Genomic DNA, 14,492 nt, shown 5'->3' on the forward strand with positions numbered 1-14,492 from the left:
ATCACCGGGAACATTGAAACAGATATATTTGACCGGTTGCTACGCGACCGACAACAATGTGTCCACTGTTGGTGGACACCTTCGGCGTTGCGCCCAGGGCCCTCGATTCGGATGGATTTTATTATGGAAATAGTATCAACCTACCGACGCCTTGCTAAATCTCAAACCTCTAGAATCAATCCTCTGGTAATTTAGAAACTGTACAAGATCGTAAGAAGGTTCCACCATCGTAGCGACTGCCCGCAACTAATTTTTTAAGCGGTCGATATTCGAAAGATCGAGAGAGAGAGAGAGAGGCCACAGTTGGACGGGGATTCGACGTAGCGAGACGGTAGCGGTTGCGACGGACATGAAAGCTGTTGACACCGGGGAGGGTAATAAATTCGAACACGTTTTTCGGAAAGGACAAGGGTAAATTCGTAGCCCGGTCAATAAACGTCAGAAAGCGAAGGAAGCTTGGTGAGTTATAGAAGCTTAGTTACGGTGCGGTTTTCGTGAAATTCTTCATGGGGTAAGGCTGAAAGCTGTGTCTAATAATGGTATAGTCGCTCGGGGGTCACACACGTAAAAACAGGGCGAAGATTTATGGCGCACCACGCTTCGCTCAGCGTGATACTTGGATAGAGACTCCGCCGAGAGTGAGAGAGAGCGAGAGAGAGAGAGAGAGAGAGAGAGAGAGAGAGAGAGAGAGAGAGAGAGAGAGTTCTTCTGGAAAAGGAACGGGCAGGTCAGGCCTTAGGCACCCCGAAGCATAAAGGGAATAGCGGCTGCGAAACAAGCGCAATGCGTCTTTTCCCCGAGATCGTGCCGCGTCGAGGAACACCGAAAGATACGAATTGATTTCGGTCGATCTCTTGTCACCGTGCCGTTTTTCATTCCTCGCCGTCGGTGCGCGCGTTCGGTGGCCAGAGGAGAACAAGATCCCTAGCCACGATTTCCAAGGCTGCGCAGTTTTCTCTCTCTCTCTCTCTCTTCGCGCTCTGGAAACATCAATCTGTCCCTTCATCCTACACTACCATAAAACGTACTCCTTCGAAATTACTGGATTTATATAGACGCGTATATTCGCGCGCAAGAAGCCTGTGCAATTTTTTTTAAAGGCCATCTCGAAACACAGAGTGAATTTATTTATATTTATTACACAGCCGTGCATTCCACACGCAGTCATCAATCATGCCCCGTTACGTGAAAATATCTACGTTTAATTCAGCCTCGTCGAACCTCGTTTTTATTCGATCGACTCTCCACATCCTCGTAGTTACAAGTGCATTAAACTGCAGTCATTAGAAAGTACCAAATTCGGACGATGCAGCCTGCGAGGATAAACGTAAACGATAAACGGCTTCTTTTTAAAGAGCTGTTACTATTATCGATGAGAACGTGGTTCTAAGATAGGCAGCGATGTTAGCTGAGACTTCATTTCTCTAAAATGCTCCTTCGGTTTGCCAAAAAAGACGACAGCGAACGCCATTGTTACATCCATTTCCACGGTGGAGTTTTTCGAGTTTTTACAGCAAAGACGGAGTTAAATATCGACTTGTCGTCGGCGGTCAGGCGAAGGAATTTCAGGAAAAGGGCTCGGTATAGAAGACGACCATGGATCTATAGGATCTAGGACGCCGGAAAGTCGTGCACTCGCCTCCAACCTCGGATTCCCCAAAAAAGCCTTGTAGCAACAGTGTGTCCCGTTTAGCCGGGAGGAAGCAGACCTCATGAAAGTGAATATCGGTGCTCGTGGGGGGGTTGCAGTTTTGCGCGACCTTTCGCAGGATGTCCCGTGGCTTAGGCCGGATACCTGGTCGAGGAAGTCACGGAAATATGTGGGAGGTCTTTATTCAACCGCTGCGAGCGGAAGAAAAAAGGAACGGAGAAACGAGTCCGCGTGTATTCTGGCTTGTAGAGGGTGCGGGGAGCGTGCCACCCTTGGCTTTTCGAGGCTACGTCGAGACATTTGTCGTACCTAGAACGCGGAGGAACAAAGAGAACAACTGCGACAGAAAAGGCTGTGATAGTCGAACTATTTGTTGAAAAGATCATGTAGAAAAAGTGCACTAAATAATATGGAAAACATAGAGATGATATTCAATTCTGATTAAAGATAATATTAAACCTTTAAATGTGGGGAAGGTAATTCGAAGGTATTAATTCTAGCTAAACGAACAACTGTTATTATTAATATATTATTGTATAATAATATTATCCTAGAATGGTATTATAAATCAGTGTCGTAGCGCGTGTATCACCAAAATATACGGGGATTAAAAGATGGTAGCGGACTTTACGGCCCACCCAATAGACGTGTAGCCGTGGAAGATAAATAGATAAATAGATAAGTGAGAAAAGAGAGAGAGAGAGGATCGAGAGAGGGAGAAGGACGATAAAGGGGGGAGAGAGGGAGAGAGAGAGAGAGAGAGAAAGAAGGAGTCCCATCTATTTTCGCCTCCCTGTTCCAAGCAGAAACAGGATGATTTATGCGAAGCGAGTGCCGCGTCTCCACGCTGCGGGAGAATTCTCGCTTTCAGCTCTGCACCCAGCCGTGTCGTCAGGGTGGCAAAGTGTGGCATTGCCTTCACTCTCCTCGGTCTTCTCAACATCGCCGTGAGCACTGCGATGCATCTTTCTTGGATGACGTGCAACTACCGACCTTCGTTCCCCTCTTCTTCTACCGCATCTCTTTCTTTCTCCTTTTTCCGTCCCTTCCTTGCGACTGTACTCCTTATACCCTCTCTCTATCTTCTCTACAAGCGCGAGTAAGCGCGCGCGCGCGCGCGCGCACTCGAGTACGCACGAATGTTTATTCAGGAAAGAGGCTAATCATAGCAACGTCAAACGGTCCGAGTTATGCGTGCTCTAAATGAACGACTCCGTACCCGGGGAGATACGTTAGAAAATTCGGCTCCGACCGCTGGGCCATACATATTTCGGTGACGTACGCTGAAAGGTTATTTTAGCTCTGTTTCATTCCTTAAAAGCTTCACGGCAACACGGCCGACAGTTTTAGATGTTTATCGTTCACCGTCGGGCTCTCTCTCCCATCCCGGCCGCGCGGAACGTCTCCCTCGGAAATCTCGTCGCCACCGTTCGTCCCCGGCTATTATATTGTCAATTTGTAGGAGTCAGCTTTCGCGTCTTGTGAGGCGGAGAGTCACGTATCTCCTAGATCCCCTTGCTCTCCCTAACCGCGCTCATTTGCTATTAATATTAACGACCGCGACACGCTTTTCACCCGCCGAACACTTTTACGGCCTGTTCGGATATTTTTGTCGAACCGTGGGCGCAATTAATAAGAATTACCGGATCGGTCAGAGCTGAGTCAGTGCATTAGTTTGTAATCATTCAAAGCGGTAAATAATGATTTAATTACCTAGGTATCCTACGAAAGCGGATGCTTTGTAGACGGCAAAGACAATTTTCTGGCGTCGAACAGAGGCATCGATAGGTCAAAATAAACCCGGTCAACGGCTTCCGAGACTCCGAAACGATCACGTCGTGTTCGTACCGGTTCAGCATGCAATCAGGATAATGGATTGGTCGTTACCAGACGACACAGCCGAATCAAAGTAACATATGTCCCGGGTTACTCCCGCGGCAAGGGAATACTGGCCGCGGATATTGGCCAAAGAAAGGCGTTTTAAATTACCTTCGATGAGTAGAGCGGCAACAAAGCCACGTGTTTTGCTTCTTCACTCGGGCACCATTTATCTCCGCCGGCACAATACGGCCCGGATTTGACACATCTATCAGCGTACAATGCTCGGGCCAGCCCGCCCCATTCTTTGCTTTCCGCCCCTTCCTTCTTCTTTTCCTTGCGCGCCCCTCTTCTTCCGTTCCCCGGCCGGTAGGTCGGTGCGTGCTTCGGCCTGACAGAACACAACCTTCCGACGCGAAAACGTAACCTTCTTCCCTCTCCCTCCCTCCCTCTCTCTCTCTCTCTCTCGCTCTCGACAGCGAACCCGGGGATATTCCAGAGCTAACTTCTCCGGTCGTAATTGCTGTTTTTCTGTACGTCACCTCTCCCCCCCCCCCCCCCCCCCCTGTTTACGGATAATCTAGATTTACTGGAATTACGGTCGCCTAAGGAGAAGTTCCTACGGCGGTCTTGTTGACTCGTCGCGGGCTGGATCTACCGTTTATCCAATATCTGACGATCTACCATTTAGCCGCGCGCAGTTCCAGCTCGAAATAAGGTCATCGTTTATACGATTAACCCGCGGATGTTTTGCGCCTCATAATGCGTTCGCTGTGCGCCCGAGAGCCGGACGATGCTCGATGCTAATCTGCGAAGTGGACGCCGCGATGCGAAACTTTATTCGGAGGAGCGCGCTTTCGGGGATGCCAATTCGACGAACGCCATGAAACCCGCGAAGGTACGATGTAATAAAATAATAATAGCATAATAAAATAATAACAGCATAATAAATATATTAAAGCGATCATTAGCCTCAAAGATTTCCACAGAAATGAAACTGGGTGAAGATTAACCTATGCAATTGTTTTCTAAAAGCACGCGCGCACTTGTTAACGGATTATTAGCAGCGCGTTTCCAGCGTTTCCGGAGAATGCCAAGCGTGCAATCTGCATTAGAGAGCCGCTGAAAAATGTATCGGACAATATGTAATGGCGCAATCTAACGAGAAGCCGTGACGGTGAAAAAGATCGCAGTTATCGGAGGAACAGGGAATAAGGGAATAAGGGCGGAGGGAACGGTGTCCGTAAATTAACGATTGCGGAGGCTGCCTTGGGTCAAAGCAAGCCGCTAAGCCGTAGAATCGTCATTATCGCTCTCGCGAGTGGTGACGCTGATAGATGCCACCTCTAAATGATGATGGATGGCTCGTATAACTGTCGTAACACATGGCTACCCGATGAGCTCTTCGTATCTTGATTTAGAGTCTGTCCCTTCGCCGTTTCGCAATTCTACGCGCGCAGGGGAATGTCGATCGTATTGTCGCGCGGCGTCTTTCTCGCAGACTCTTTCGGACAGGGGAGACGTCACGGAGACGGGATAATTATTAATTATCGGTCGAACAAAGTCTATCGACGGATAAATGCAGACCGGAAACGGAGTGTCAACATCGCCGATCTATAAGTCGGAACTCGTGTAAATGAAAATTGATCGGGCGTTTTCGAAATAGTAAAATCGCAGACCGACGACGCTCGATACTTTCCGTCAATCCGACGGACTAATTTTATTGCTATTTGGGAAAACGCGGCAGCCGCGGGAAAATTCTCTAAATAATAATCGCGCGATGATATCGAGAGGTGCGCGTGGAGAGCGAGTTCTTGTTACGGTTTTAGATCGCGTAATTAGCTTCGAACCTTATTTGCCTCGTAATTCGTACGATGCCGCGGGGGACCCCGCGTTATCCGCGAAGTGTCAATCGCGGGATTTATTTGCGTCTTATCGACGCAGCGCAAACATCCGTCTTTAACGTTATTTTTGCAACCGCGCCGCGACTCGTATCGATCGCAGCCGCGCGCAGATTAATCGTGGAACGCGTGCGATATCCGTCATCGACGCGAAACAATTCGCGTGGAACACGGCACATTCGCAACAGTCGAAGATAAACGCGGGCGAACGCGCGCGTTCGTTGCGCACGCCCCGATCTATCTCGCGCGTATTTTCGATGGGCGCTACTCTTCGCTTTCCTTATTTCTCAACGTTTTACGCAAACAGCCATTAAAATGATTAATTCGTCGTTATGTAATACCGTTCGCGATAATTGATGCAATAACACACGCATAACGTTAATGCAAGCATTATCGGCTTGTAGTTTATTGCCGCGTATATAACGGGCCACACGAGATATCTTCGACGGCGAGAAAACGATAAAAAAACGAGCCACATTGTGGCAATACGTCTGCTCGCTCAGCCGACGACGACGACGACTACTACTCGCGCGTATCGAATAAACATGACTACGTTGGTAACGACGAGCTGGGACGGGAAAAAAACGACGGCTCGTTTTTAATTCCGTCCGGCGATCGTCCCGACTTTTTTCGATAATAGACGACGATACTATAATGTATACAGAATTATGCAGATGGCGAGTTATTTGGGGTTCGCGCCATTAACCGTAATGTATTATTACAATGATACGGTGTTGCATATCTATAAACGATACACAGGCCGGATGCAATTTCGAAAATGTCCGCTATTACGTGCCCCGTATCTGCTACTCGAAAAGACCCATAGATTATGCGAGGCACTTTCGAGAATTTTAAATGAAGGTGAAAATGCGAAAGCGGGTACGGTTACGCCGGTACCCGCGTGGCCTGTAATAAACGAGAGTTTTTTAGTCGAACGGCGTTGAAGGATCGACCTGATCCACGTATCGCGTGCAGATGGTCCCCTTCCATGTTCCTTTTCGTTCACCGTGGCACGGCCACGGGACATCGTTTATCACTCTGATGCATAAGCCTCCATGATGCCTGACAGCCGAGCGGCGACGAGATGACCGTGCCAGACCTCGAACATTTCCTTCTCGCGTCGCGGAATTAACGTCTCGTCGTTAGCAGCTTGTCTCGAACAATCGGATCGCGCTGGCGAAATTTTCAGCGCGCACCTGGACGCGGCCCCCGAATTTCAGGCCGTTCGCGCTGCGAGAGCTTCGTCGAGTCGATCGGTCAAACGGATTTTCATCCTGTCCGCGAATCTGGTTCATCCGACGCCGACGGCGCAATTTTTCCATCCTCAAAAACAGGGCGAAACATTGTTTTTGCAAAAGAGTACAACAAAAGATGCTGCAACTTTTAATTCAATCTTTTTTTCCACAGACGAATTCTCGTTTTGTATTGTGTTTATTAAAAAATTCATAAAACATTTCCAGGCCATTCCACGCGAATGTACGTTCCAGGGTTTTAAAGTAGACACTTTCAGCTTCAATTTGAGCTATCTAAAGTCAAAATTGCTCCACGGGAACATGATGAAAAGCTCGCCTAACTTCCCAGAATTAGCTCCTGGTCACCTGAAACCGTTGAAAATTTGATTTAAAAAATCATAAAAACATCCCAGGTTATTTTACGGGAATGTTCGTTCCAGAATTTTAAAATAGACACTTTCAGCTTCAATTTAAGCTATCTAAAGTAAAAATTGCTCCACCGGAACATGATTCAAAACTCGTCTAACCACCCAGAATGAGCTCCTGGCCACCTGAAACCGTCGAAAAGTTGTTTCAAAAAATCATAAAAAAATCCCAGGTCATTTTACGCGAATGTACGTTCCAGGGTCTTAAAATAGACACTTTCAGCTTTAATTTAAGCTACCTGAAGTAAAAATTGCTCCACGGGAACATGATGAAAAGCTCGCCTAACCTCCCAGAATGAGCTCCTGGCCACCTGAAACCGTCGAAAAGTTGTTTCAAAAAATTATAAAAAAATCCCAGGTTATTTTACGGGAATGTACGTTCCCGGGTCTTAAAGTAGACACTTTCAGCTTTAATTTAAGCTATCTAAAGTCAAAATTGTCCCACGGGAACATGATTCAAAACTCGCCTAACCTCCCAGAATGACCTCCTGGCCATCTAATATCCTCGAAAAGTTGATTCAAAAAATCATAAAAAAATCCCAGGTTATTTTACGGGAATGTACGTTCCAGGTTTTTAAAGTAGACACTTTCAGCTTCAATTTAAGCTATCTAAAGTCAAAATTGCTCCACGGGAACATGATTCAAAACTCGCCTAATCTCCCAGAATGGGCACCTGGCTATCTAATATCGTCGAAAAGTTGATTAAAAAAATCATAAAAAACTCCCAGAACCTTCCACGGGTAGGTATAATTATCCACGGCGGTAGGTATAATTTAAAAAATATAAAAGCTCAGTTGAAAGTCGTAAATGTTGGAAAAAATTATTTCTTCCTTTAAATTATGTTCGGATACGTAAAATCTCGCGACGCGAGGAATTGCGGGGCTGAGAATTTTTGCGCGTTGTTGTACAGGCAGGGGGTAATAGAACGGTATCGTTTTTTCAACGGCTGTTTCGCCAATTACGACGAGAGGGTGGAATCGGCCGTGGCCGGCGAAAGAAAGGCGAAGATCAAAAAGGTACCACTAATCACGTTCGACATCCGTCAATCATTGAAATTCAGCGATCCCTCACGGGTTTCCGCAAATCTAACCGCGGGAGTAGTTAGTCGGCGCGGAGAAGAGAACGACACTGATCGATAGGTTCCTAACGGACGGTTGAGGGGTTGTCGAAGCCTTGACCCTGCTCCGTCGGCAGCTTTAATGCTCGCGGTCAGCGGGAGCCGACGCTCTCTCTCTGCTCGTCCAGATCGGGGCTCAGCTGTCTGTTCAGATAGGAATCTGGTCGGGGCTTAATGACGGCTCGTGACGGACGGGTATCGAAGCCGGCAGCACCGGACAGAAGACGAAGGGGTGGAGGAACGCGGGAGTCTGGCGTGTCACATCAACGGCGCCGCGAGATCTACGGCCTCAGTTTTACCAAACGGATTGGATTCTTTTCGTTTTGGTGCCTCTCCGCCCCATCCCTCGGCGTCCCACTCCCAGCTGGCCCATCGACGCTGAGGACGCGCCGCACGCACTCACACACAACCCCTTTTCCGTCCTCGGTTCCGCTTGCTCTTTTCACCGGCTTCGTCTCCCAACGCACTGCACCAGCCAGGGATCAGCAAATACTAGAAATCAGTAACAAAAATAAATATTTAATAAAACAGACTAGGAAAATATGTACAGGCTACAGTATAAATAATTTTTCTCGCAGCTCAGATCGGACGAAAGAGAATTTTTATTATAAAATATATGGTAAAGTCTAGACACAGAAAAGAAATAAATTAGCGTCTAGCTGGGAAGGGGGACAGATTTTTCGTAATTTTATTAAGCGACGAGCAGCTGAAGCATTCCAGGCTCCAGTTCGATTTAATTACTTGTGAAGTGCGACGCTCTGATAGGGGTTGCAGCTCCGGCGTAAGGGGGCACAGGCCTGTACGGGTGCACGGAGGTATAATGAAACCATTAGGCGCCGGCATCACGTAGGCGAATAACCCGCGTGTTTCTCCTCTCTGTTAACAACAAAAGACCGATACGTTTACCGTGGGAGATGGTCGCGGGCGGCATTGCCCGTGGTCTTGAAACGCTAACAGACAAAGCGGAAACGGCGTGGAAAAGAAAAGCACGTCCCCGTTGTATACGTCTCTCTATTACGTATAAATTAAGAAAACAAGAAGCGGCCCACAAGTGGCGGCCTTAAATAGTAAATAGAAAATTCCAGTAGTCGAGGCGGGGTGGGGTGGGGGGGCCCGGGGTAGGGTGAGATCAAAGGGCGCCGACCAACGCGACGCTTCGGTGCGGTTCTCCCGGCCACTTCTTCTGGGATAGGCTGCGAAGGGGGATGGTAATAGATTGCCTCTTTCTGACTTTTATTGTGGCAGAAAAAGCTTGTCAGATTCAACGTGGGGGCCCCCGCGCGCCCGCCCGCCCTCCCTCCCCGTTCCCCGTAGCAAGAATAAGCGTCCCGAGGTGAAGAAGTCGAGAGGAGGCGAGCCACGAAAGTCATACTGTATTAGAAAAGGGCGGAAATTCTAAACGGTTTACAAGAATTTTTCTCGAACCTGTCGACCACCGACGGGAATGAAAAAACATGCGCCGCTGCCGCCGCCGCCGCCGCCGCCGCCGGGTGATGGATGATTTGCAACCGGGAAATAAAAATGGCGGACTGCGATCTGGTTTCAATGTACATATCGAGGCATAAACACCGATTTTCGGTGATCCCGCGAATTTTTCACGTTCGATAGCGGCGCGCTGACGATTTTTATAAATCGCCTTTTTTCTAATATTTATCGCCGCGCCGTGCATATCGCGTGCAGGATAAATCGGAATACATTTCAAGACTTTATAAATTATTTCTGGAAGTTGAAAAAGAATTATTATTATTATTATATCTAGGGGTCTTCTTGCCATTCTTTGCTGTCTAGAATTGTTTTATTTTGCGAGAATACCCTGCACAAGGGGTTGAAGGTAGATGGACGAATATCGGAATGCGCCCTTATTGAGTTGGGGTAGAGGGTAGGGAGTAAGACGAGGTATGTATTGGCAAGGTTGTTTAAAGAAATCGCGAAGAGGCTCTATCATTCGAATTCCGTGGACATCGATATACGGTATAACGAGCCCGTGTCGGTACTTTATTGTTCCGAGTAAGTGGCAGAGCGCGCTAAATTTGCCAATGCCCGGCGAAGCATTTACATATATCCCTTATTACCATCGGGGAACGGTACGCTCGAACCGATTCCCGGTATCCGACGAAAAGTCTGATGTACCGAAAGATAAAAGGCCCTCCGGCATCGGATCGCGGTACCGCCGGAACAATCGCTTGATTGCTGACTGTCGTGGCCGGCGAAACGAAGATTTCAAGATATTCCATAAATGTAAGATGTTCGAATGACTGCGGTTCCGGCTGGCAGCATCGGCGGGAGCGAGACGGCCCGTTGGACGGAGGGAGACGGCGAGAGGCACGTAGCACGAGGGCCATCAATCGTCGCGAGACATAGACGAAGAACCGTGGCCCACGGCAAAGCGGACCGACATCAGTCGTCGTCGTTGTCTTCGTCGTCTTCGGCAATGCGAGAGACGAGGCCTCTGGCTCGGAGGCCGAAGACGCGTAGACGCGCCGGCAGAAGCCGCTACTTAGCAAGCAGGCATGTGTCTTAAACCTGGCTCTCTCCGGCCTCCCCCCCCCACCCCACCCTCTCCGTCTTTTCTTCCCTCCGCGAGCGTATCAAAGGGCCGCGTCTCCTTTGGAATTCTCCAGTTGTTAACATTTAACAGTGATGCTTCCCCGCGATTTTTGTCGCACATCCCCGGGGCCCCCTCCTCCTTCTGCCGGCCTCGAGACGGCAGCCACCGGCCGACGACGCGACACGCCGCGCCGCCTCGTCGCGCACTCGCCCGAAACCTGCGCGTCGAATAAATATAACAGGAATAAATCAATTATATTTATTTAAGAGATCTAGCGACGTTCGATCAATTACGAATGCCATACTCTACAATATTAATCTCTGTAATATCAACCCCTTGCCATAGTTTTTAACTTTTTAGTCTGAATAAAATTCTGACTTCGTGCCGTCAATTTTTAAACATTGAAATAAACGCGGATCGATGCAAGTTATCTTTTTCTTCTTAGAAATAATTACAATCTAAATACGAAGAAAATTAAGTTAATACGTCAAGAACCGCCTTCAGTATTTTATGATATTTTATGACCGAACCCGTGTGGATAAACCCCCGCGTAATTTCCAAACAATTTGCTACGCCTTCGAGACACGTCCCCCCTCCGTTAATAATTATATTTTTATTCGCGTCAAAGTCCCTGAACATATAATTTCAGGGAGGAGGGTATTTCTCCGGGCAACCTTTCCGCATCCCTTATTTCGAAACGGGAGCAAGACGATCCCGGCGGCTGTCGCAAGAAAGGGTAGCTTTTTCGCCGCGGAGTGACTTGGTCGTCATCACGGGAGGGGGACACGAAATCGCGTGCTAAATTATGTTTAATGCGCGAGTGATAAATGTTTTCCTGCGCGCCGTGTGCATACCCAATCAGCGGGGCCCGCGTGAAAAATGATCCTCGGCTGGTCATTATACGCCGGGGATGCCGCTCTTCGATAATATATTGCGGTTGGCGTGTGCGTCTATACTTATATTAATATCACAGCCGGTAAGTATAGACCGTTTTCTTCATAGGCGGGTTCCGTAGTGTTTCGTTTCGCGATCGTAGTATAGAGATTACGCTACTTATCGGACGAAAAATAATCCATTCGTCGATCGGGCCGGTGATTTTCGAACGGCAGGCTTATTTATGGATCACCCCACCCCGCCGGTTGTAATTGATAACGAAACATGAACTGGGAGCACACCGATCCCGGTGGCTGTCGATCGTTCGATTACGTTTCCCGAATTGGCCGGGCGCAATCGGTGAGCCGAGCGACGACTCTCGCCGCAGACACGGACGGTCTGGAACCAACAGACTCGTCTGTTTCTCGCGAGGTAAAACGCGAGGAGGAAAGGTAACAGGGTAACTTGTGAATCCTCCGGCTCTCGTAATGCTTTCGCGAAGACAGGCAGGAGTTGCGGAGGTGGCCTTGACGTTTTTACGACGAGAATTCGTCTCTATAAAACTGTCTTGGCCTTCCTACGCCGTGCTCCTTGTCTCTCGTTCTCCGCCCCTCTCTCTCTCTCTCTCTCTCTCTCCCTCTCTCTCTCTCTCGCGCGCCCTCTTTCTCGTTCTCTCGTCCACCGGTTTCCAGGATAGGATACAACGTTGATACAATGGGCTCGGCGGAAAGCAAGAATAGCTGTCTGGCCCGAGCGTGGACGTACGAGTTGCAGCGAGACAAAGTGCTCGCGTTAAAATCTAGTTGAGGTCACGGACAATGCAATAAAAGTTTTTCATTGAACGTATCGCGGCGATCTGCGGGCCCGTCCCTAATCTTCCGCTCGAGGGGAACGAAACGGGAAGCGCAACAGTAAACGGTTAAAAACCGTTATAATATGATATAATTTTTCTAAAATTAAACAGGTGATTTATTTACGAATTTTATTCATTTTAATCCAGAGGCAACGATTAGTATTTTAATGTCGGTAATTAATGTTTCTAAAGTCCCCGGATAAGGGTTGATAAGGGACGTCCGTTCGTCGCTGTAAAAATCAAAGTAATTGCAGAGTTACGACGAGAGAGCGCTGTTGCAAAACGAATTATGTAAATAAGCCGGCGACGGAAACGCCGATTTACGTTTTTGCGGCGTCGATGCACCTAATTATTAACGATTAGCACGGAGCACGCCCGTTCGCGCTGCACAAGTAGCTACGTCACGTCCGCGCATCGAAAAGAAACTTGTTCGGCCCGTAGCATGCGATTTGAATCGGTCCGATAAATCTTGTAGGATAATAGCAGCGCAAACGCGCGCGGCCGTTTCCTTTGTAAAGCAATCACGGCGCGGTCTCTCTTCCCCTATTCAGAATCTTGCCTTTTCCTTACGGGAATCAATGAATCAACGGAAGAACGGTTAACAAAGATTTACGAGAATTTCGATCGATGGGACACGTATCCCTTAACGTCATTAGCAGCTGGAAACCTTCTTCCAGCTTGGTCGTTCGATTGACTGTGTTTCCCATCTCCTGGGAGGCGACGAGGTCTCTCTCTCTCTCTCTCTCTCTCTCTCTCTCCCTCTCTCTAACTCTCTCTCTTCTCCCCCCGTGCGACGAAAAATCGCATCGAGCGATTCAAGACACGCTTGTACCGCACGCGGAATGCGAGTTCCTGGGTCGCTCGAATATCAGTTGATCCCTCTCAGAAAAACGTCAGCTAGGCTCTCTCTTCGCTGACGCGCGGAATACTTCCTCGAAGCGAGGAACGACTGTTGTGTCTCTGGTTCGTCCACGTATACAGTATCATTAGGCGTTCCGGCTTCGGCTATCGGTGTTCTTTGGTTTCTTCGGGAAACTGGCAGCTCGTGTCGCCTCGTCCCGTCGACAGCCGGTTCCCCTCTTTCCCAACGTTCCAACGACTCTACGGAATATATACCGCGGCCGGAAAAGGAACGTTTATCACCGGAAAAAAACTTTATTTATCCCTGGACACCGCATCTTTATGCTGGATAACAATTTTTTTTGACAGACAAAAATTGTCGACGTCCTGTAACCTACAGGTAACGAGCTCCCACGTTACTGCATTATATTCATTTTATTTAATTATACGAACGTCCCTTTTTATTTGCTTTATATCTATCTTTATAATATTCTTCTATTTTTCTTAATTGCCAGGAGAATTTTCACTGCTCCCTACACGCCCTACCCTCGTTTGCTATAAGGGTTGTTGACGCAACGGCGAACTCAGTCGTGAGAAAATGCAAAATCTAATTCTTCTTTGAATAATAAATTGAAGAGGTGATAGCAGTGTTAAGAAATTTTCCCAAAGTTTTTACATTTTGTTTTTTTTTTAGCAACTATGGTAAATGCATCGAATCAAATGTGCTCTACATTATCCTAGGTGTGTCGTGCTCGGTAGAAAGCACGATATTGGCGATCGGTAACTGAAGTTGTGCCTGTCAATAATATCTCACCCTTTCTTATTTTTGTCATGAAATATGCTTGTACCAAAATTCTGGTACACCCTGTATACAATTACTTTTAGTATATTGTTAGAAATAATGCTGTATCAATGCTGCGGACACAGGTGAAGCTGTTTTAAAAGAATTCGAACGATTTAGGGAACTTGTGGAGCTCTTGACGGAGCAGGGAGGTATAAGTATTTAAGGGATGATCTACGGTAGACTAGGTTTCTAGCTTAAAACGAGGGTGAATTTCTTTACTCGACTTTGATTGTACTCGGAAATAGCTTCGCCGAATTAAAAAATATCGAAATTTCCGTATATTAAAAAATGACACCCTGCTAAACCTCCCCTAACGTATGACTGGAACTTTTTCCAAGTTTGTCAGGTTCTGAAAATTTCGCAGAAAAAATTGGGAAACGGCAGAAATAA

Source organism: Augochlora pura, chromosome 1, assembly GCF_028453695.1.
Source record: "Augochlora pura isolate Apur16 chromosome 1, APUR_v2.2.1, whole genome shotgun sequence".
Lineage (NCBI taxonomy): Eukaryota > Metazoa > Arthropoda > Insecta > Hymenoptera > Halictidae > Augochlora > Augochlora pura.